The sequence below is a fragment of the Periplaneta americana genome, chromosome 2 (assembly GCF_040183065.1).
Source record: "Periplaneta americana isolate PAMFEO1 chromosome 2, P.americana_PAMFEO1_priV1, whole genome shotgun sequence".
NCBI lineage: Eukaryota > Metazoa > Arthropoda > Insecta > Blattodea > Blattidae > Periplaneta > Periplaneta americana.
In genome coordinates, this window is record NC_091118.1 from 198,971,251 (window position 1) to 198,997,397 (window position 26,147).

Consider the following 26,147-nt stretch of genomic DNA (forward strand, 5'->3'; position numbering starts at 1 on the left):
AGAAGGCTCTGAGATGGTATCAAGTAGCACCGAAACAGCTCTAAGCCGCACGTGCTTACGTAATTAACACGAATAAGATCGCCATGTATAAATTATTTATATTCAAGTGTTAAAAGTAGTGTACGAAAGATTCAACATGGATTATTAATCTTCTAATATTTAAACTGTACATGAAGAGAATATTACAGCCACAATTTTATGTGTTACAGCGTTATAACGGAATAATTTAGGAATATTTTAAGATTTGAGACATGATAAGTAATTCGGTAAGTAATGGCAACAATACCACAGTCTAGTACATACAGTCACGAAGATTGAGGCGATTTTTTGCATTTCTCGCGATACATTGCACCAAGCTGCTAGCAACTGAGAGTACTAGGAACAATACACTGTGGCGGTACTATTTCCCATTGTCTGATGAGGTGATAGTGATCCTAGTGGCTATACCGTACTGACATTACAATATAATTATGCAGCTGTACACTTTCCTTTTACTCTCGCCGCGACCGCGACAATGCGACTTCCGACTTCCATACGGTGTTCAAGAACAAAGTTCAGAGAAGATTTACCAACAAATGTTTTAAAAAACAAATTGCACTGTAAAATGAAAATTGAAAAAAGAAAGAAAAAAAAAGAAAAGTGAAAAAAGGAGAAAATGGCACCCCCTGAAAATTGCCGCCCTAGGCAAACATCAAGCTTATTTTGAAGATAATCTTATTAAGAACTAGCAGTAAAAGACATAATTACAATAGTTTTTGAGATGTCTACACTCACTTACTAATAATACACTTATTCAAATTAAAAAGCCTATCGGTATGTTATTTTCAGTAAACAAAACGCTATGCTACTAATGTTTAAATGTTCCTAAATGAGTCATTATACTCGTAAAAACGCAAAAAATACATCACGTTATGAATGTAACTTTTTGTGTATCATCATGCTTTGTTCCGGTACTATATACAGAATGAACCGTAAGTAATGTGATTTCAGAAGGTTAATCTTTGAGGTACTCGTATTTAAAACAAAACATTTTAATACAATTTTTCTCATTTTTACTTCCTTTTCGAGATAACAATTGTTGCACGTGAAACATTTCATAGCGTGTTCTGAGAAAGCCATTGATTGAATTCCCAGCATGCACACTCAGTTTAAGAGAGAAGAGTATTTTGTTAATAAATTATTTTTAAAAATTTAGTTTTGTACTTTAAGTGTGCAGAAATTTGATCCGAACAAATGTAATATTGAAAAATTCATTTGCACAAAGATAAGTTACATTTTGTTCGGATCAAATTTCGGCACATTTAAAGGACAAAACTGAAATTCGTCCAATCATTTATTATCATAATACACTGGTCTCTTAAATTAATTAAACATATTGTGAATTAATTCAATGGCTTTCCCAAAACACACTATGGAAAGTTTCATATAAAACAATTTTTATTTCGAAAAGGAAGCAAAAAGGAGCAAAACTGTATTAATTTTTTTTTGTTTGAAATATCTCGAACATTAACCCTCTGACATTAATGACCTTACTTACGGTTCATCCTGTATATTTGCAATGGTATTCTAAATGGTTTATCCTAAGCAACTGTATAAGCCAGCCGTGGTGATAATGTGACTCACGAGCACATTGTGGCTCGCAATGATAACTATGCGCTTCCTACCTCCCACAACCCCCACCCTCTCACTCACTGGAGTCAAACTCCGTTCCATTTGTATTTGTCTCTAACCTCCGAGTGGCGTATCGTCGCAATGTCTCTCTCGAAACCATGAACCTCTACAAAAACGAAAGTTTCAAGTAGGATGGGAGGACCCATTGTTTTGCTGACAATATGATGAGAATATTAAATGTATGATTTGTTCACAAGTATTACGAGGAAAACGGTTGTATAACATAAAACGGCATTATACTACATGTTACTGATGAAACATTAAAAGGTTAAGTATTATTATTACTATTATTATTACTATTATTATTATTATTATTATTATTATTATTATTATTACCTCTGTACGTCGATCCTTTTTCTGCAGATGTACGAATAATGCGGTTAGATCTTCAATTTAAAGACACAGATTTACAATGTAATGTTACAATGAAAGCTAGATGTAAGGACTTGACAAATGTTGAACTTTTTAAATCTTTGCCAAAAAATCATATCCGAAGCTTCGTTCTTTCGCTTGCTCTTTTGAAGCCATGTTCGCTACAACTTACGTTTGTGAAAAATTATTTTCAACAATGGAAATAGTAAAAACCAAATTTAGATCACGACTGACAGACAAATATCTTCGTGATCAACTACGACTGGCAGTAAGTGACATAATTCCTGATTTTGAAACTGTGTAGCAGAGACATTCTGAAGACGGTTAATTTTAGGTTGTGATAATTTGTCCTATGTTTTCTTGTTCATTTCTTTCTTCGTTACACGTATTAAACATTAGTTTGTAGCCTTGAACTGTATAAAATTTTATTGAAGTGCTTGACGTAAGGAAAATGAAAATCCGTTAATAAGCCAGACAGTTGCTTCACTTCCTCTTCGGGTGTCCGCCTCCCTCCATAGGTGCTATGCACGTTGCAGGTTACACAGTGGCTCGGCGCACGATCGCATTTTCGCCACGGCTGGTGTAAGCCAATTCGACTGTTTCTAGGAGTACAGTGTAGCCTACTCTTTATATATCATATTATTGATTTCGACTGTATTTAGTACGTCTTCATTTCTTTTTCAATCCAAATTATATATCCCACTAAAGCTTGAAGTAATCTCATCTCTGCTACTTGTATTTGCTGAATTTGTTTCATGGTAACTGTCCAAATTTCAGAATAACTTCATAAATTTTAAAATTGTTTCAGGACTACGTACTGCTTCAAACAGCGTTAGTTTAAGATTTCCTGTTATTATTTAATTTATTCTGTACATAATTAATTTTCGTGTATGATACTATGTTTTACTTTTGAGTGAGGGAAGACCTAGCTAGCTTGGCACAACCCCCAATCTGAACCTGCAGTATAAATATTAGCGGAAGTATAACGGTATTTCCATACGTTTATGTACAAACTGCAACAAAGATGACCCTCCCAAGTCTCCTTACGTGGCCATGACATGGTACATCACCCTCAAGAATTCGCAGGCCTCGTTCTTGGTGCATCACATGGCTCTAAATGTATTTTTAAAGCATCTCCTGCGGTGAATGATGGTATTGTTCCTCCAGATAAACAGAAACGTGAAAGATGACTGATCTCTCTCCCTGTAGAGGTGCTGTGCTGGCACAGAAAGAGGAAGTGGCAGACCAGCCTTCTATGTTCACTGAAAACTGATACGTGTCAACGTTTTCTTTAAACATTTAGCGGCCATTGTGAGAACCAACACACCCATTCTACTTTCTGACATCTATCTCTCGTGAAGCTTGAATAGCGTGTAGTCACAGCTGTTTGCTGACGGCTTCTCACCAAAGGGGATTAGGATTCGATTCCAAGAAGATTCTGTGAGGTTTTTGTTGGGAGACGATTATCGGGAATTTTTTTTTTCTGAGTACATGCACTCCTTCTGCCATGATGATGTCATCGTGAACTCATCAAGCATGAATACGGCTTTTATAGGAAATAAGGACTACCATAATTCAGGATTTAAGCTATAACTTACTTACTGGCTTTTAAGGAACCCGGAGGTTCATTGCCGCCCTCACATAAGCTCGCCATTTGTCCCTATCCTGAGCAAGATAAATCCAGTCTCTACCATCATATCCCACCTCCCTCAAATCCATTTTAATAATATCCTCCCATTACGTCTCGGCCTCCCCAAAGGTCTTTCTCCCTCCGCCCTCCCAACTAAAACTCTATATGCATTTCTGGATTTGCCCATACGTGCTACATGCCCTGTCCATCTCAAACGTCTGGATTTAATGTTCCTAAGTTAATTATGTCAGGTGAAGAATACAATGCGTGCAGCTCTCTGTTGTATAACTTTCTCCATTCCCATGTAACTTCATCCCTCTTAGCCCCAAATATTTTCCTAAGAACCTTATTCTCAAACACCCTTAATCTCTGTTCCTCTCCCAAAGTGAGAGTCCAAGTTTCATAGCCATACAGAACAACCGGTAATGTAGCTGTTTTATAAATTCTAACTTTCAGATTTTTTGACAGCAGACTAGATAACAAGAGCTTCTCAACCGAATAATAACAGGCATTTCCCATATTTATTCTGCGTTTAATTTCCTCCCGAGTGTCATTTATATTTGTTACTGTTGCTCCAAGATATTTGAATTTTTCCACCTCTTCGAAGGATAATTCTCCAATTTTTATAGTTCCATTTCGTACAATATTCTGGTCACGAGATATAATCATATACTTAGTCTTTTCGGGATTTACTTCCAACCCTATTGTTTTACTTGCTTAAAGTACAATTCCCGTGTTTTCCCTAATCGTTTGTGGATTTTCTCCTAATATATTCACGTCATCCGCACAGACAAGAAGCTGATGTAACCCTTTCAATTCCAAACCCTGCCTGTTATCCTGAACTTTCCTAATGGCATACTGTAGAGCAAAGTTAAAAAGTAAAGGTGATAGTGCATCTCCCTCCTTTAGCCCGCAGTGAATTGGAAAAGCATCAGAAACTGGCCTATACGGACTCTGCTGTAAGTTTCACTGAGACACATTTTAATTAATCGAACTAGTTTCTTGGGAATACCAAATTCAATAAGAATAGGGTTTAAGCTATAAAATAAATAATTATCGCAAAAATACACAAATCAAAAATTATACTTCTGCATATTGCGAAAACCTGTGCAGTATTCCAAATCATTATACAGAAATGGTTGCAGTAACTAGAAATATTTGTAATTTACTTCTTTGAATTTTAGTACTTTAAACCTACCTTAACATACTGTAGGTATAATTATGTAAGTAGACTGAATCAATAATCCTATGTTTAGAATTAATTACTGCTGGATTTACATCACATTAAAATACATTTATTTTTATGAGCACTTCAAATATTAAAATAATTTGAGAAACAAAATTCTTTACCAGTATTGTGAGCGTATGAGCAGAGTGCTGACTTATTTCTGTTTTTACAATATTCGTACAATAATTAAATCCTCGATTCACAATTAAATTTACAGTATGCAATGGAATTGTTGCAGCATCCTGTATAACTAAAATCAGAGGAATTTCTTCACTTGTTAACATGTTATTTTCTACTCCTTTTTCAATTATTTATTTTATACTTTCATCTAGCATAGCGGGTTTGTATTGCTACACAGAATAGCTCATAATAAAACTTAAATTAAAATATAAACAGATTTCAAACAAAAGAAATTAAGACTAATCGAAAAGGAGATCTAGTACAATTTAAAATTGGGGTACACCATAAAGATGTTGGCGAAATATCGCTATCCGAAAATTTATCGAGATGGTGAAGATGGCACTTGGTCAGTAATTGAGACTCGTTCAGACATGGTTCTCTTAATTTATCACAAAATATTTCAATATCCGGTATTTTCATCACTATACAATTTTGTTATTCTAGGTTTAATTTGTAATTCAGTAAATACAAAAAAAAATATTCTTTGTTCTTAACTTCTATGATAAATTGTCTAGCTCTCATTAATCAGGTAATCTTTTCGTACTTTGATTTTTATTGTAATTGTAATAAATTGTGAATTTAATATTAATTATCGTAATTTTATTCTTCATATTTTAGTTGTAATCCCCTGGTAGAGGGTCAAAGAAGGCCTGACGGCCTTGTCTCTACCAGGTTAAATAAATAAATACTGAATAGGCTACTACTAAGATGGAATCCTGAAGTTCTCTTTTCAACTTGTATTTTTTCGTCCACTTCACAACGGTTTTCGGAATGGTGCCTCTCGTTCCATAGAAGAGACCGGTACAACTGTGTAACTGATTTTTTTCAATGTTATACTTGATTGATAGGAACGAAATTGTCGGCTCGTAGATTTTATCCTCTCTCTCTCTCTCTCTCTCTCTCTCTCTCTCTCTCTCTCTCTCTCTCTCTCTTCGTTCACTTGAGTGGCTGAGTTTTAAAATCTGATCGTAGAATTCTTTATTAGCAATTTAACTACAAACATATCGTTGACAACTCTATTCACCGTCCTATAGCGATGAATAAAAACAGCCGACCTTAATAAGGTTCTTCTTCAAGCCACCAGATGTCGCAAGTTATGTTGTATCACTTTATTTCGCGCCCCTCAACACTATCCAACCAACTTGTAATCCAAAATGAAAATCTCCTACCCAGCTGACAATGAACGATTGTGGGCCGAGATAACAATCGATTGAACTCTCGATTCACAAAAGAATCGATTCATTTCGTTTAGTGAATAATGATCCGTTCGTTCAGTTCAATGATTCGTTCATAATGAACGACTCGTTCACAATTCCCCCATCTCTAGACTGAGTAAATGAACATAGCCTACACAAATGCAGTTTGTTTTAAATTAACCGAACATTACAATACCATAATAGCAAATGTTTATTTACCTGCATGACGATATCCCAATAATGAAATGAGATCAGGAGGGGAGAAGAAGCATTAAAATAAAACCCCACCCAAAGTTCTCTCTTTGCCAATCGTGAAGCCCACGAGATTTCCCTGTAATTAAAACTAAGCTCGTTATGGGGCATCATGATATGGTGCACGTGAATAATTTAGCGATGCGTATAGAGTAACCTATGTATGGGTTTATTTTTACGCACTAACATCACTTTTAGTTTTGATATTTATACGGAACAAAGTTGAATGTATTCAAGAAATAAAAATAATGTAGGTTGCCATGCACTATAAAAACATGTTATGTGTCACAACTTGAAATACTCCTGAATGGTTCATTATAACTCTGTAAAAATTATATCAAATTATTGCTGCAACTTTATACAGTATTTTATAATAATAATAATAATAATAATAATAATAATAATAATACTTTATTACCAGAACAAATATGGGAAATGCCTGTTATTATTCGGTTGAGAAGCTTTTATCATCCAGTCTGCTGTCAAAAAATCTGAAAGTTAGAATTTATAAAACAGCTACATTACCGGTTGTTCTTTATGGTTGTGAAACTTGGACTCTCACTTTGAGAGAGGAACATAGGTTAAGGGTGTTTGAGAATAAGGTGCTTCGGAAAACATTTGGGGCTAAGAGGGATGAAGTTACAGGAGAATGGAGAAAGTTACACAACACAGAACTGCACGCATTGTATTCTTCACCTGACATAATTAGGGATATTTAATCCAGACGTTTGAGATGGGCAGGGCATGTAGCACGTATGGGAGAATCTAGAAATGCATATAGAGTGTTAGTTGCGAGGCCGGAGGGAAAAAGACCTTTGGGGAGTCCGAGACGTAGATGGGTAGATAATATTAAAATGGATTTGAGGGAGGTGGGATATGATGATAGAGACTGGATTAATCTTGCTCAGGATAGCGACCAATGGCGGGCTTATGTGAGGGCGGCAATGAATCTCCGGGTTCCTTAAAAGCCAGTAAGTAAGTATTGCCAGAACAAAGATACATATTGATTTTTTTATATATAAGAACTCTCTAACACCCCCAGAAAGAGTAAGTTACATACTCGTGCTCAGGAAGCTTACCACATAAGTTAATGTTAAGACATTTTATTGAATAACAGAGTATAAAGTAATAAAAGAAAAACAGAAGAAGAAAAAACACATCACAATAATTGAACTTTAAATTTTCTCTGTTAACAGCAATTTTTAATAGATTTTTTTAATAAGGAGCATTAGCAAATTGTATGTTTGGGAATTTATCTATATTCATGGTATAAAGCCTTGGACCGAAGTTGCTACTGTGATTATATGCTACAGTTGTAGTACATTTAGGAACTGTCAAGCATATGTTTTCTGATCTTTTGGTTTTATATTGATGTGAATATACGAGTAGCCCTATGTATGTGCAGTTTAAATATTCACAAAATTTTAGGTGTGAAATCTTCCATAGGATCCCTTAAACTTTTAAAGTAAAGAGGCTAATTATCTCTTACGGTCCCCAACCATCGTTTGTGAGTTCTTCTCAAAGGTCTTTAATCCGATATGTACAAAAATCTGTCTAGGTATTCAATTTATTTTATATATTGAAACCAATGTTTTTGTACTCTTGTATATACTGAACAGTGTTTTTTTTCTTTTACGGAGGGAGGATCCAAAGACTTACATCGCAGTCTGGGACTTATTTTGCTTCCCATTCCTATTATATGAACAAACTTGTCGCCGAACGGTCGCGCTTTTGTATGAATACAGAATGCTGCACCGTGAACTTAACCTTGGCTATGATAATTATTAGGGCTAGGATTTTTATGAAATTGCATCTTTTTTCTAGTAAGCCAGAAACATAACTGCTTTAATATTTATATGTTATGTGATAAACTGAGTGTTTTAAGACATATTTGTTAGGGCTTTTTTTTTTTTTTGCATTTTTGCCTGTTTCGGCTCATAAGAGCATTTTTTGTTTTATTTGGCCATTTTTTAGGCATTTTCATTTAATTTTGGCCATAAATTTCCATTATTAATGTAAAATAATGTTTGTTTCCTCTGATATTTTCTTTACATATTTTGTTCATTTAATACCCATTATTTTGTATAATATTTTAACAGTTTTTCTACACAAATATTGCCATTTTAATGCAGTACACCCCATGTAATGGATTAGTCCAACCACTCCTTCAATACAGACTCCTCTATACTTGCTAGTTCCTGATAAGAGTGGCCTTGTGGTGGACTACATGGAAACTACATCAGGTAAAATAATTAATTAAATTGTATTACTTAGAAAAATTGTCAAAAATTAAATAAACTTAAATGTTGGTACTAGAATTTAATTTAATTACTAGTATAAATATTAAGTAGTACAAAACCTCTTTTCCTAGTAAGCCAATTATATAAGATCAATTTTTAAGGCATTTTTTAAAGATGTTAGGTCATAAATGCATTGTTTTTAGGACATTTTTTCATGATTTATAGGTCATCAAAATCTTTGCCCTAATAATTATGATAATGACATGTGAGTAAATGATGGCTAAATGAGTCCCAGGTTCAACCCCAAAAGTTTCCCAGTAATTCTGCTTCAATTTGTTGGGAGAAACCCTCGGAAATAAAACTCAAGCACGTAATTTGTGCCACCCAGGATTTGAACCCATGCCGTTTTTTTGTACAGTCAGACGTGCCAATCGTTACTCCACAGACATGGACACAGTAGAAGGGGTTATTTTTAATTAATCTGCTATTTCATTATTCTTCTTATAACACAAAATACTATAGCCGACAGTTCTTCTCAAAAATCTAATTTCTACAGCTTTTTAATGTCGTTCATCTTGAAGTGGAATAGTTCATGCTTCACTGCCACAGCGGGTTGATCATGCAAAAGTTATCTGTAACTGAGTCTTGTGTCTTTTTAACTTCAGTGTCTGCAGAACTTGGCATGTAGCACGTATGGGCGAATCCAGAAATGCATATAGAGCGTTATTTGGGAGGCCGGAGAGAAAAAGACCTCTAGGGAGGCCGAGACGTAGATGGGAATATAATATTAAAATGGATTTGACGGAGGTGGGATATGATGATAGAGAATGGATTAATCTTGCTCAGGATAGGGACCAATGGCGGGCTTATGTGAGGGCGGCAATGAACCTCCGGGTTCCTTAAAAGCCACTAAGTATGTAAATAAGTCTGCAAAACTTGATTTACAGTTCTCAGTACGTTGCTGTAGTTTTTAATTCTGCTTCCTCTATCCTACACTACTAACTATGTTAAGAGCCTATTTAAATAATTTATTCAGTTACAAAGTTAGAAATATTTAAAGAAGCGGTTTCAATTCCCTGTATTGTACTTTTTACAATAACATGTAAATTGGGTATTAAATTTTAGGAAATCGTAGTCTATTCTCTCCCCGTCTTCAATTCGGGAAACCTGTATACAGACAGAGAGAGAGAGAGAGAGAGAGAGAGAGAATGGTAGAGCTTCACACTGTGTTGAAGTAATACGAGTATAACTGTGCAGATTTTGACAGCTTATCCCTCAGATAGAGTGCAACAAAAAATTCTCATACTATATTAGTCCCAAATTAATATTTTTCTCAGGAAAAATAATTTTCCCTAAACGTTTACACCGATTTACTCGATAAGTATTATCCATACGATTCGTCCACACCTGTGGAGTAACGGTTAGCGCGTCTAGCCGCGAAACCAGGTTCGATTCCCGGTCGGGGCAAATTACCTGGTTGAGGTTTTTTCCGGGGTTTTTCCCTCAACCCAATATGAGCAAATGCGGGTAACTTTCGGTGTTGGATCCCGGACTCATTTCACCGGCATTATCACCTTCATCTCATTCAGACGCTAAATAACCTAAGCTGTTGATAAAGCGTCGTAAAATAACCTACTAAAATTAAAAAATCCATATGATTCTGATTTTTACTCTTATCATTAGAGAAACTGATGAGGAATGATTTATCCTCTTGCAGTTTTTACTTAAAATGGACGGTTTTCTTGCAAATTAAATAAAAATATTAATACGTATCGTCATTTTCTGCCATTAGGACTGCAGTGACTAAGGGACGGAATGCTACTATTCACATCTGACTTCGTGTGTGTATTCGTAGGTGAGCCTGCGATGCGCTGTTGCCAAACTACGCAGGTTTTAAGCCTAAAATTTTAACTAACTGTGCACTTAATTATTAAACGCTTAATACTTTTTTTTATTTAAAAAGGACTACTTAATGTGACGCTGCAAAAGGTCCTCAACATCTAACTTAAGGTTTTCAGAGTTGGTTTGGAAGTACTGGCGATGAGAGGAGTCTTCCTTCCCATTCCTTCGCATCCTCGGGCCAGAATCATCGCCTTTGTAATCTGTAACGAGTTGCTTTACCATGAAAGCATTTCTTTTTATTTCTCACGGACGTGCCAGTGCAAGACCATTAGCAAGATAGCATGAGCGTTCGCAGAAGGAAGAAGGCTAAAAATACCACGTGTCCACCCAGTTCCCTCTCATTTTTTCTTCTGCTTAACATCCTAACATTAATCTATACTCTTTATGGAAGCTCATAACGTACAACGTGTATTCATAAAGGCTAAACGAACGCATGTAGTGGACAATGGACCTTTCATTTATAATTTTATAGTTCTATAAAATAAATGTAATGTTTTAATTCAGAGAATTACGATTCAAAGGACATAAGATATACAGATAAGTTCTCTTTACAAAGACGTTTCTGTATTATTATTATTATTATTATTATTATTATTATTATTATTATTATTATTATTATTATTTTATCGATTCTTATTGAATTTGGTATTCCCAAGAAACTAGTTCGATTAATTAAAATGTGTCTCAGTGAAACTTACAGCAGACTTCGTATAGATCAGTTTCTATCAGATGCGTTTCCAATTGACTGTGGGCTAAAGCAAGGAGATGCACTATCACCTTTACTTTTTAACTTTGCTCTACAGTATGCCATTAGGAAAGTCCAGGATAACAGAGAGGGTTTGTAATTGAACGGGTTACATCAGCTGCTTGTCTATGCGGATGACGTGAATATGTTAGGAGAAAATCCACAAACGATTAGGGAAAACACGAGAATTTTACTGGAAGCAAGTAAAGAGATAGGTTTGGAAGTAAATCGCGAAAAGACAAAGTATATGATTATGTCTCGTGACGAGAATATTGTACGAAATTGAAATATAAAAATTGGAAATTTATCTTTTGAAGAGGTGGAGAAGTTCAAATGTCTTGGAGCAACAGTAACAAATATAAATGATACTCGGGAGGAAATTAAACACAGAATAAATATGGGAAATGCGTGTTATTATTAGGTTGAGAAGCTTTTATCATCCAGTCTGCTGTCAAAAAATCTGAAAGTTATAATTTATAAAACAGTTATATTACCTGTTGCTCTTTATGGTTGTGAAATTTGGACTCTCACTTTGAGAGAGGAACATAGGTTAAGGGTGTTGAGAACAAGGTTCTTAGGAAAATATTTGTGGCTAAGAAGGATGAAGTTACAGGAGAATGGAGAAAGTTACACAACACAGAACTGCACGCATTGTATTCTTCACCTGACATAATTAGGAACATTAAATCCAGACGTTTGAGATTGGCAGGACATGTAGCACGTATGGGCGAATCCAGAAATGTATATAGCGTGTTAGTTGGGAGGCCGGAGGGAAAAAGACCTTTGGGGAGGCCGAGACGTAGATGGGAAGATAATATTAAAATGGATTTGAGGGAGGTGGGATATGATGATAGAGAATGGATCAATCTTGCTCAGGATAGGGACCAATGGCGGGCTTATGTGAGGGTGGCAATGAACCTCCGGGTTCCTTAAAAGCCAGTAATTATTATTATTATTATTATTATTATTATTATTATTATTGAGAAAAATGGGAGTATTAGGGTATAATATATCAGTTATTCATAGATTTCAAAAAGGCACATGACTCAGTTAAGAGAGAAGTTTTATATAATAGAGGAGAAAGTGAAAATATGGGCTACCATTTTGTTTTCCTCATAATAGTGGAAAATGGTGTGGCATATTGTTTGGGAATCTTTATTGACATACAGAGTAATTATTCATATGCAATTTTTTCAGTCTTAAAAGTCAATAGCTGCAATAGATATTTGCATATAATTACTTTTTGAAAGTAAGACGAATGGTCCTCTACAGGTAGTAGGATCTAAGTATGGGCTACCAGAAAAATTTGAAAATAAAATAGGAAAAAACAAAGAAACATAAGTAGGAAACCTGTGCGACATCAGTGGCAATATTCACGATAGTGAAAATACTGGACGTGTTAATGTGCTGGTAATATGGGTTACCTATCCCATATTTGACACATAGCGGTAGCCCATATTAGCAACATCGGCTCAGGAATTTTTCTAAGATTATGCAGGCAATTGTTGTCCTAAATAAATATTACTCTTATGCCATGTGATAGAGATATTCTTCATCAGTGCAACACATCAAGCGTGATTTATAAAGACGAAATATATTTCTTTCAATAGTATTGAAACTACATACCTGCAAAATCTTTGAAATTGATGAAAAACACAAAGGACACACCGCATCCACACCATAAAGGCAACTGGTTTGCCTCTTTGTGCACGCAGACTGATGGACACGAGATGTATTTTTAGTGCTTTTTCGCTAGGTAACAACACCATATATAGTAAAAAAAAAAAAAAACGAGGTAGCCCATATTACCACTCCTAGCCCATAATTCCACCTTCTTCTCTACTCTTACGGAATTTGATATTCTCAAGAAGCTAATTCGATTAATTATAATGTGTCTCAGTGAAACATACAGCATAGTTCGTATAGATCAGTTTCTGTTTGACGTTTTTTCCAATTCACTGCGGGCTAAAGCAAGGAGATACACTATCACATTTACTTCTTAACATTGCTGTAGATTATGCTATTAGGAAAGTCCAGGAAAACAAGGAAGGTTTGGAATTGAACGGGTTACATCAGCTGCTTTTTTATGGGGATGTGAATATGTTAGGAGAAAATCCATAAACTATTGGGAAAACACGGCAAATTTCACTTGAAGCAAGTAATGAGATAGGTTTTGAAGTAAATTCCCAAAAGACAAAGTATATGATTATGTCTCGTGACCAGGACATTGTACGAAATGGAAATTCACCCTTTGAAAAGGTGAAACAATTCAAACATCTTGGGGCAACAGTAACACATATAAATGACACTGGAGAGGAAATTAAACACAAAATAAATATGGGAAATGCCTGCTATTATTAGGTTGAGAAGCTTTTGTTATCTTGCCTGCTTTATAAAAAAACTGAAAGGTAGAATTTATAAAACAGTTATATTACCGGCTGTTCTGTATGGTTGTGAAACTTGGACTCTCACTTTGAGAGAGGAACAGGGATTAAGGGTATTCGAAAAGGTACTTATGAAAATATTTGGGGCTAAGAAGGATGAAGTTACAGGAGAATGGAGAAAGTTACACAACACAGAACTTCACGCAATGTATTCTTCACCTGACATAATTAGGAACATTAAATTCAGACGTTTGTGATTTGAAGGGCATGTAGCACATATGTATGGATCCAGAAAGGTGTATAGTTGGGATACCTGAGGGAGAAAGGCCTTTGGGGAGGCCGAGACATAGATGGGATAATATTAAAATGAATTTAAAGAAGATGGGATATGATGGTAAGGACTTGATTAATCTTGTTCAGGACAGGGATGGCGAGCTTATTTGAGTGCGGGAATGAATCTCCGGGTTCTCTAAAAGCCATTTGTAAGTAATTAAGTAAGTATTATTTTTGCCTGTGACTTTGGCTCTGTAGATAGTGTATGCATACCCATCCAAGCCGTTCGTGGTTATATCCGAGGCGTGGACAATGGAAAATATTTACCTTCCGTTGAATGGTCTGACTCTCAAAACACATTTTTTTTCTTGGAAAACCTTGACAGTTACAGGAAAACAATATTGGACTTTTTCTTCAGTTTTTTATCCTCTACCACCAGTATTTTTTGGCAGTTTATATCGTTCACAACCTGTATATTTGTATGATTCATAAATGAATCGCTAACTGCAGAAAGGGGTCTTTCCCACTTTTTTTTCAAAATCGACTTATTCGTATTTTCATGAATAGTAAGGATAGAAGCTTCGATTTCAGAAAAAATGGGCTTTGTCCGATCAAGGTTTATGGCCTTAGCAACAACTGGAAATAAACGTTTACTGCAGAAAAGGATTCCGCACAGGACATGGTGGCCAAAATTTTACAAAAGAACGTATCTAAGTAATGATTCATATTGAAATAATGTTTCTAGACGTCAGAAACTATCTTTTAGCATTTTATGCAAACAATTCTGTTAAGTAATTTGGTGCCAGAATTAACATTTAATGAACATTTAAGTTAAGGGATTCTGAAGGTAACTTAGAATTAAGTAAAAATTATGCTTATGGCTCAGTTTTACCTATAAACACTTCGAAGATGAAAGATATGAAAAAAACCAATGTTTTACATTCCGGATGAAAAGAAGAATTTCTGGAACAAGATACTTTCGTGGTCTGTAACAGCAAGTGAAATTGACGTTGAATAAGATGTTTTCAAAATGTTCCTGTTTCACATAAATAACATTCTCAATTGTAAAATAAATGGTTAAACATTCATCTGGGTTTCATTTTGTGAGGATATTACTTGTTTACTGCAAAAAGGAGACTTGTCCAATTATTAAATTTAATGTTTTATATTAAAAAATATTAATTCAAGCAATTTTCTGTTGTATTGACATAAGCATACAATGCCTGAAGTCAACATATTTCTTTATTTTCTTTTCATATCACTATAGTTTTACAAATCAGTTATTTTTAATTCCTGAAAAATTTATATTTTGTGACAAGACCCCTTTCTGCAGTTAGCGATTGAAATATGGGATGAGTCGGACTTCGGATATTCTGTTTCACAGGATAGTATCCTATGTAAAACACGACATATGTCAAGCAAAGAGTCAAATTAGGTAAATTCTCAACTTTGGATGTTTGTCAATTCAGGTCTTCAATTGTGAATCGTCTCTAGAAATAAAAAAACAGAAGAGTTTTCCTTCCTTAGGACTTAATGGCTTCGCCAGATTTGCAACAACTACGGAGTAGGGTAAACAATATGGCGGTCGTGCGAAATATAGAGGGCTACTCTCCAATATTCAGTAACTGCTAGAGCTAAATAAATAGATTACACATAGAAACATATGAATTCAAACTCATAGCTGAATTATAAGGTGCAAAGATGTTTTTAACCATCTTTTTTATAAGATTGAAGGTCGAAGAAGAAAATATGACGATCTAGTAAGGCTTATTTACATTCGTAAATTAACTACTGTGTCCAAAACAGCGAGTTTTAACTATTGTACGCTTATGAATTATGCATCCTTTATTCTTCGTTGGAAAGTAAGGTGCTAACAGTTTCTCAGATAGTGCTTCGTGTTGTTACATGTGGAATAGAAAGCATTGTGTCTGTTTAATTGATTTATAATGTGTACTAGCTTTTCCAATAAAGCTATTAGCGATTTCTGTTACAGTAAAAGCGAATTTGTTATTAATTTTGCGCCGGTAACAATTTTTTTTTCCTTCAAAGTAAGTGTAACTAAATTCCTTGCAGGTACCAACACGTCTGTTAGGGAGGTACCTATATTTCGACTCCGAAACTATGGGTTGAATGAACGAATGAATGAATGAATGAATGAATGAATGAATGAATGAATGAATGAATGAATGAATGAATGAATGAATGAATGAACCAGAAAATGTAAATCTATTATAAAATAAAATAAAATAACCTAAAATATAGAGGTCCATATTTTGCTCTGATCTCCTCAACTTTTAAATCTAACCATTTGAAATTAAGACAAATTAAGAAATTGAAGATATTATTACAAAAACAGCCCTGGTTATTTTTAATGAAATTGAGTTAAGGACACATTTGCTACTATTTTAAATGTTTATAGACTCCAAAACCGGCCCATGTCAAGTGCAATAGACACAAGGATAACACACCAGTTCAACGGGAATAGCTGACATGTGTTATTCTTTTATTTTTTATTGTTCTCCTGAAAAATAGCAATTTTGACAGGGGCTGTTTTTGTAATAATGTCTTCAATTCTAATGAACGTAACCTACACATTTTAATATTCTAGTTTTTTTTAGTAGGTTATTTTACGACGCTTTATCAGCAGCTTAGGTTATTTAGCGTCTGAATGATATGAAGGTGATAATGCCGGTGAAATGAGTCCGGGGTCCAGCACCGAAAGTTACCCAGCATTTGCTCATATTGGGTTGAGGGAAAACCCCGGAAAAAACCTCAACCAAGTAACTTGCCCCGACCGGGAATCGAACCCGGGCCACCTGGTTTCGCAGCCAGACGCGCTGACCGTTACTCCACAGGTGTGGACAATATTCTAGTGGATATATTAAAATTTTAATGAAATATCTTTCAAAAATCTTGTTGAAAAAGAAATACTGAAAACAGTGACATAAAGTGCCAATTTTCCTCATAAGCTGGAGGAAGGATTTGAATTTTTTTTTACATGGCCTAAAGATATCATTTAATTTTGATAACTGGAGTAATTTTCGTATGTAGTAATGAGACTAACATAGGAAAATGATTGTAGCTGCCAAAATTAAATAATGCCTGCAGGTTGTGTAAAATATTCATTCAAATCTTTTTACTAGTTTATGAGCAAAATAGCCACTTATACGAGTTCTCAGTGTTTTCATTTTTTTCACAAAAAAATAAATACATTTTATTAAAATTGTTATAATATACGTTTATTATGAGTATAATATTAAAATTTATAGGAGATATGTATCATGTTTTTTTTTTTCCTAATCCGTCTTAAAATTTCAAATGTATAGCTTTTAAAGTTGATGAGATACAGAGGAAATTATGGGCTGCTATATTTTATAGTAGGTTTACATTTCCTGGTTACTTTAATTCTCTGTTTTACAGTAATTTTTATATGGACGTTTAATTTTTTAGCTAATTTTTAAAAATCGAATCGTAATTTTTCTGTTAACTTCAAGAGTACCGGTAACCGAATTAATGTTTATATTTTTATATCTTAATAGATCTATGCAAAATATGTTATTCATCTTTGACAACAATTAGCATTTCAGTATGTAAGTTGCATGCAGCCAGTCTAGAACTGAATTCTGTAACCATGACGACTCCATGTTTATAAATGACGAGATTGCGAAGCAGTAGAGCATGCGACTACTTGAGTCAGACAGTTTATTTTAGTCCCTTGGTGTTCTGTCCCGTACTGAGGGCAGAGGTTATGATTAACGCGGCCGTATTTTCGGTGATGGTCTTTTTATGACTGTATCCGAGAATTTATGTGGCTTGAAAGAGAGAGAGAGGGAAACTGAAACCACGAATAACACACCTTGAGTACGACGGTCAAGTCATTTGTTGGATTGTTGGGGCGCTTTCTGAAATCTGGCAGTTACGAACTCGACGTGTCGGGTATTACAATTGTTTTGTTTCACGACGTCTGCTTTATTATCTGCTACATGGATCGGGTCGATGCTAAGGAAAATGGTTCCCGTGCAATGCGTTATGGCGCCACGGTACACTCAAGGAACCACACATACAATCTCACGTACCTACTACATCACTTCCTCCCTCACTTTTGTGACACTTATGGTACACGAACACATGATTGCTTTAATAATAATAATAATAATAATAATAATAATAATAATAATAATAATAATAATAATAATAATAATAATAATGGAATCGGTACCAATATCCCCGAGTTCATAGGCAATATTTAAATATCTAACATATTCTGGTATCAGTTTTCTGATATTGGCCAATTATGAAAAATTATAAGAGTATACTAAATAAGCTTACTTTTAACACCAATTTCTGCAACACTGAATTTAAGAAAAAATAACAAAAAAGTTCATGATAATATGTCCATTAATAACATATTTCTATCGATCAGTACTAAATTTTAAGAACAGATAATAATAATAATAATAATAATAATAATAATAATAATAATAATAATAATAATAATAATAATGGAATCGGTACCAATATCCCCGAGTTCATAGGCAATATTTAAATATCTAACATATCCTGTTATCAGTTTTCTGATTTGGCCAAATTGTGAATAATTATGAGAGTACTAAATAAACTTACACCAATTTCTGCAGCACTGAATTTAAGAAAAAATTACAAAAAGTTCATGATACCATGTCCATTAATAACACAGCCCCATTTTCTATCGATCAGTAACAACATTTAAACAAATAATAATAATAATAATGATAATAATAATAACAATAATAATAATAATCATCATCATCATCATCATAATCATAATAATCGCAATTTTGCCAGACACCACATTACAAGAAAAAAGGTAAAACAGTTTGAAATGTAAGCTATGTAAAGAAAGAAATGTAACAGATAACTTACCGAAAAAAGTAAGCACATAAAAATCGTACCCGACTCAGGTTTGTACGAGATAGATCTCAAAATTATCTTGAAAAGTTCCGAAGAAACACATCACAGAAATTCAAAAGGAATGCCGATTGTTGACAAATACGCACACACTAAGACACTAATAATGTTGGTTGTCCTTTTAATAAATATACTATAACTTTTAATTGCAGCTATATTTCATCCTGAAACTTAAAAAACAAAATATACTCTAGATCCACGAAATAATTCTCCCCTTCTACGATTATGATAATCGTAACAACAATAATCCTAGGGAATTGCCACAGAAAGCATCTTAGTGTTTCTTACTCGATACACCTTAAAACGTATAACATCTAGAAGAAATTTAAAATAACAACGATAAGGAAAAGGGGTTGTTGACGCACTACTCTATTATACAAAACATCGACTCGGTGGTTTACCCACCCTGTCGTCCAATCCTCTTCACAGAAACCAACAATCAAGCATCTTCTCCGCGACTGTCAACTGTCTGGTCCAGAGTCACCGCCTTCTAAGTAACTACGCCATTGTTGTTACACCGCAGCGAAACTCATTGTTAATGGTGTCACGACAGGTAACCAGTTACGGAGTGTGCCATTTTTGGAAACGCAACATGAGTGCCATCTAAGGACAGCCACTAGAACTCGCGCGACACCGGAAGTCGTCGCCAGATGGCTGACATATACAAATCCACCCCCGCAGCGTGCGTGCACTGAACTCAAAAAGAATATTAAAAATTCAGGGGCGTCGGTGGAGGCTTCCTCACCAGTTACTACCAAGCATGCCACCTGTTACCCCACATTTACCTGGCCATGTCAGCTAACAACGCGTGCGTCCGCCCGCCTTCCGCAAGCTCTGCCGCTCGACTGTAACTGTGCGAGCGAGTACAGGGTGGAAGGTGGAACTTCCCCTCCTGGAGCCTACGCACGCACCATCTGTAACCCAGTGTCGGAACTATTCCAGCTGACCGACGACCGACGTACTGTACGCCACTAACAAAGAAACTCCAAATATATATATACCGCACGCACGCACACTTACTTACAAATGACTTTTAAGGAACCCGAAGGTTCATTGCCGCCCTCACATAAGCCCGCCATCGGTCCCTATCCTGTGCAAGATTAATCCAGTCTCTATCATCATACCCCACCTCCCTCAAATCCATTTTAATATTATCCTCCCATCTACGTCTCGGCCTCCCTGAAGGTCTTCTTCCCTCCGGTCTCCCAACTAACACTCTCGCACACGCACAAATCTCTGGACTTCGCTTATTTTCTTTTAACTTCGCTTCCTCCAGTATGACTATGGCAAAGCGAAGAATGATATGTTATCGGAAAACTTCATTGAATTTGAAATCAAAATATTGTATGGGTAGCCTATGTGTAAGTATGTATGTATAGTTGCCTCGTTTAATTATTAGGCAGCGGCATTCCTTTTAAGATTTGTAGGTCTTTATTGCATGCACCAATAATAAAATGAAAATACGACGCTGTCACGTCTTGTTTGTTGCTGCTATATATTAATATAACATGGATATGGGCTAGGCTTAATTGCTCAAAGCATGAGTTAATTTGAAGATGATTTATATTATTTAGATTATTTATTTTAAATTAATTATTTAAAGAACTGTAATAATAATAAATTTAGCTTCCCTTATGAAAAGGTTGCCAGATTTGACAAAGTGTATTACATATAATTTGGAAACACACCTAAAAGGTAAAATGATACATATTAGAAACGGTTAGGGAATCAGATATGCAAAATGTCAGAAAAATTTATACCTAAGTAGCGTTTGTGCTCATTTGCAGTTAAGAAAGAGGGGATATTATCAGATAGGTTGGAATGATTTGAATGCCGCGAGAAAAATAATAATATGGAGTGACTGGCATTGATATCTAAACCACAACAGCCATCGGTTAAGATAACTTGAAATTTACATTATCACTCCCATACAAATGATTTCTCAATATCTGAATCGATTCTTTGAGGGCACTATTGGCTATTTCCTTCACAATGCTGTGTGTTAGGCCCAGGTTTTTACATTTGTTGGCAAAGAAGGAGGGTATGGTACCTCGTGCTCCCACCATCAGACCTGTTACATCAATGTGGGACAGGCTATATTTATCTTTATAGAACGGGATTGTTGGTTCATAGATCCGTTTCTTTTCACTGTCCACCTCATGCAGTTGATCTGCATGTGTCTCAAATCTGATGGTGGGATCGAGAATGTATGCCGAGTTGTTCTTAATGGCAATGATATCAATTCGCCGAACACTTCCTTGTGTGGCTAGTCCCTGCACCTCTTGATGGACTGTAAACTCTACTTCCTTCAGTGCCTCGGACAGCATAGAACAGACAGCATGGTGACGGATGTTGCGAAGGGCCTCACTATAGGGGCAGAAGCCAAGGATATGGGGAAGAGTTTCAATCTCGCTGAGACAGCGCCTACAGCGGGTACCATCCCGACTTCTACCCGGTACAGCTAGGACCGGAGCGACATAGCCTACCATTTTAAGGGCGTCTATCCATTCCGAGAGGGTTAGACCTTTGTGATTTCTTATCCAGCTGTTTGCTGGGGGGAACTCTTTGTTAAGAATCACTCCTTTACCCTTTTGTTGCAATGTACACCAATTTTCAAATTCTTTGTCTCTTGAAGCGTCTCTAACTTTTCGAGAGTCCACAAAATTTTCACGATTATTTAAAAAATAATTACTTACTTACTTACTTACAAATGGCTTTTAAGGAACCCGAAGGTTCATTGCCGCCCTCACATAAGCCCGCCAGCGGTCCCTATCCTGTGCAAGATTAATCCAGTCTCTATCATCATACCCAACCTCCCTCAAATCCATTTTAATATTATCCTCCCATCTACGTCTCGGCCTCCCTAAAGGTCTTTTTCCCTCCGGTCTCCCAACTAACATTCTATATGCATTTCTGGATTCGCCCATACGTGCTACATGCCCTGCCCATCTCAAACGTCTGGATTTAATGTTCCTAATTATGTCAGGTGAAGAATACAATGCGTGCAGTTCTGTGTTGTGTAACTTTCTCCATTCTTCTGTAACTTCATCCCGCTTAGCCCCAAATATTTTCCTAAGCACCTTATTCTCAAACACCCTGAACCTATGTTCCTCTCTCAGAGTAAGAGTCCAAGTTTCACAACCATACAGAAGAACCGGTAATATAACTGTTTTATAAATTCTAACTTTCAGATTTTTGGACAGCAGACTGGATGATAAGAGCTTCTCAACCGAATAATAACACGCATTTCCCATATTTATTCTGCGTTTAATTTCCTCCCGAGTGTCATTTATATTTGTTACTGTTGCTCCAAGATATTTGAATTTTTCCACCTCTTCGAAGGATAAATCTCCAATTTTTATATTTCCATTTCGTACAATATTCTGGTCACGAGACATAATCATATACTTTGTCTTTTCGGGATTTACTTCCAAACCGATCGCTCTACTTGCTTCAAATAAAATTTCCGTGTTTTCCCTAATCGTTTGTGTATTTTCTCCTAACATATTCACGTCATCCGCATAGACAAGAAGCTGATGTAACCCGTTCAATTCCAAACCCTGCCTGTTATCCTGAACTTTTCTAATGGCATATTCAAGCGCGAAGTTAAAAAGTAAAGGTGATAGTGCATCTCCCTGCTTTAGCCCGCAGTGAATTGGAAAAGCATCAGATAGAAACTGACCTATACGGACTCTGCTGTATGTTTCACTGAGACACATTTTAATTAATCGAACTAATTTCTTATTAAAAAAAAAAAATAATTAGCAGGAGTTAATTTAAGGCTCTTTAAACATGTTTTACTCTCCTCAATAAGGTCCCTAGTGGAAGTAATGTAAGGATCATTAGTTTTGTGTAATACCTTAAGACGTTAATGTGTTGTAGCTTGGATTCCCAGCGTACCCTAAAAAGACCAAGACCTTTATACTTACGATGTGTATATATCATAGAATCGGGTGTGTCAGCTGGTAGTTGCAAAATTTCTTTAAGAGTGCTTTTAATAATTTTATCAGCGTTATCTAAAAAAGTATTGGGTATTGTTTTCAAGGGCATTGTCTGAAATGTGTAGATTAATGATGGGCAAATTGTTTAATCAAGTTTCACTGTGAACTAGAACAAAACACACTGCTAAAATTTGCAACTCTGGTTCATACACTCCGCGTGGAGCTATTGGAGCGGCCTTCAAAAGAGTTGACGACAATGGACAGCGCGACATAATTAAAATTATTGAAACTACAAAGCTTCCGTCCTCTTTGACACCGCTAGTCTACTAATTGAACGTGGCTACTTTATGTATGTATGTATGTATGTATGTATGTATGTATGTATGTATGTATGTATGTATGTATGTATGTATGTATGTTATTTTACGACGCTTTATCAACATCTTAGGTTATTTAGCGTCTGAATGAGATGAAGGTGATGATGCCGGTGAAATCAGTCCGGAGTCCAGCACCGAAAGTTATCCAGCATTTGCTCATATTGGGTCGAGGGAAAACTATGAAAAAAACCTCAACCATGTAACTTGCCCCGACCGGGAATCGAACCCGGACCACCTGGTTTCGCGGCTAGACGCGCTAACAGTTACTCTACAGGTGTGGACTGTATGTATGTATGTATGTATGTATGTATGTATGTATGTATGTATGTATGTATGTATGTATGTAGCCTATGAATGTATGTAAAGGGCGCAAATAGCCACAGTAGCTGACGCGCCCTTTTTAAACCCCACTAACTAACTAACTAACTAACTAACTATGTATGTATGTATGTATGTATATATGTATAATAAATACGGGGTGTACTGAAAATGGTGAGCAAAATTTCAGGTATGGATTCCTCACATTATGTAGAGAAGGAAAAAAGGTATCAACATGGGTCCTGAAATGCTCGGTTGCCGCGTTATAGAGGTTACAAGTACACTAAGTATGTTGTTTGTTTGTTGGAATTGTTTAATGTTAATGTTGCAGTCTATGTGCATTAGCTTACTACAGGAACTGTTCAAATTGTCTTCCTTCTGCCTGAATACAGACCGCAGCTCATTGTTTCATGGGCATCCGGACATTCTTCCAAATGCAATACCTGGATTATTGGAAGCTGTACTACATTTTGTTCGTCAAAACATGTATGTATGATGGTGCTCCCCCACATTTCAGTCTTCGTGTACGTAGACACCTTGATGCACTTAATATCAGATGAGAAAAATTCGCTCCGTCGCCGGGGATCGAACCCGGGTCCTCGGTTCTACGTATCAAACCCTCTCACTATTGAGGTACGCAGAAGCCCAATCCACAGCACCGGATCGAACTCCCCCCTCCCTCTATTGTTTTTCCCTTCGTGGCCTGTATGTTGACATTTTTATATTAAATCAACTGCCATTATACAAGGAGCGCACTCAGTTGAGTGACTTGGTGGCCGAGATTCCACAGTAACATGTACAGTAATCTGCACAGAAATATGCACTGTTGCTAGAAGAATCTACGTAAAGATTATTATTTTTTTTTTGGTCCTACAGAATATATCTGTAATGGTGAAAGCGTTTGGTACGTAGAACCAAGGACACGGGTTCGATCCCCGGCGCCGAAGCGAATTTTTCTCCTCTAATATTAATTGTTACGATAACAGATTATTCTGTAGGGCCAAACAAATAATAATCTTTACGTAGACACCTTGATGCACGTTATCCTGGCCGAGGGATAGGACGAGATGGACCAATTGCTTGGCCCCAATGCTCGCCAGAGCTCAACTCACTGGACTTCTACCTGTAGAGACACTTGAAGGCGCTTATATATTCGACTCCTGTGAGTAGTGTGGAAGCTCGTCAGCGAATTCCGGAACGCTGTCAGACAATACGAGCTATGCCAGACGTTTGAGAGAATGTCGGATGTGAATGAGATGATGAGCTGCGGCCTGTATTCGGGCAGGAGGAGGATATTTTGAACAGTTCCTGTAAGAAAATGTACAGAGACTGCATCATAACTATTCAACTAATTCGAACAAAAAACATACTTTAGTGTACTTGTAACCCCTATAACGCGGCATTTCCGGATCCATGTTGATATAATCTATTTTTTCTTCTCTACATATGAAGAATTCATACCTGAAGTTTTGCACACCATTTTCGGTACACCCTGTATATGCTTGTGAGCTCTGTATTGGCTTAAGTCAGCGTTTCTCAAACTATGGTCCGCGGACCACCTGTGGTCCTCGAGGCCTGCCCTTGTGGTCCTTCAAAAAAGACAGAAGAAAAAATAAAATTCAAACGAATTGCGTATCACACTATAGCTTAAATTCTCAGAGTTTGGAAATGACACATGGCTATAGAACTTCACTTTTTCTCCCAGTACTGACATTTTATGAAATTTATTACCCTACCAACTACCAACTTGCCACTCTACTCTCGCAACAAAAGAGGGTTTTAAAGCACTATGAACGTGGTGTTTCTCGCCATCTTTTCTCTGTATATCTGACGCCGCGCCTGTAACCCAGCCAGGGACCACCCGAATTCATAACAAGTACCGAAGTATCGAACCTTAATTATATTTTAATATGTAAGTATATTGGTATTAAAATATGCTACAAAAATTATAAATTTGCTTTCGAAGGGAACAAGAGTAAGGTGGTCCGCGGAACTGTTCTGACTTTAAAAAGCGGTCCCCACTTCAAAAAAGTTTGAGAAACGCTGGCTTAAGTGATTACGCTTCCGGACTATAACTATGAAGACTTGAATTCCATTCTCAGAGATTCATTCAACAGGAACTGAGTGTGAGTGTGAGTGTGAGTGTGAGTGTGAGTGTGAGTGTGAGTGTGAGTGCGTGTGTGTGTGCGTGCTTCTTTTCCTGTGTTGTCTTAAATAATGAATTTTCCCCGTGCCGATCGGTCCTACTGTTTGGAATAAACACAGTCTAGGCGACAATTTTACATACGTGTTGGGCAATAAAACTCAAAATGGCCGTCATAAATGGCTCCGTAATGTCAAAAAAAAAATTAAGTAGGCCTATCAACAAACACAATACAGCCACAGTAAAGGCCTGAAAGATTGTAAGCCACCGGCGTAGCTCAGTCGGTTAAGGCGCTTGCCTGCCGGCCTGAAGTTGCGCTCGGGCGCGGGTTTGATACCCGCTTGGGCT

At 36.2% G+C, this 26,147-nt stretch overlaps 1 protein-coding gene across 12 annotated transcripts in view; it reads right to left on the minus strand.

Moving 5' to 3' along the window:
• OtopLa (Otopetrin-like a) overlaps positions 1 to 26,147 on the minus strand; it is a 349,564-nt gene that overhangs the window by 250,425 nt on the left and 72,992 nt on the right. The window contains exon 1 of one of the 12 annotated variants that reach the window (XM_069819333.1): positions 19,806 to 19,904. The exons of 10 other annotated variants lie outside the window; for them this stretch is intronic. The gene's annotated coding sequence lies outside the window, so the exon portion shown is untranslated. One more of the 12 variants, XM_069819332.1, reaches the window with a different exon arrangement.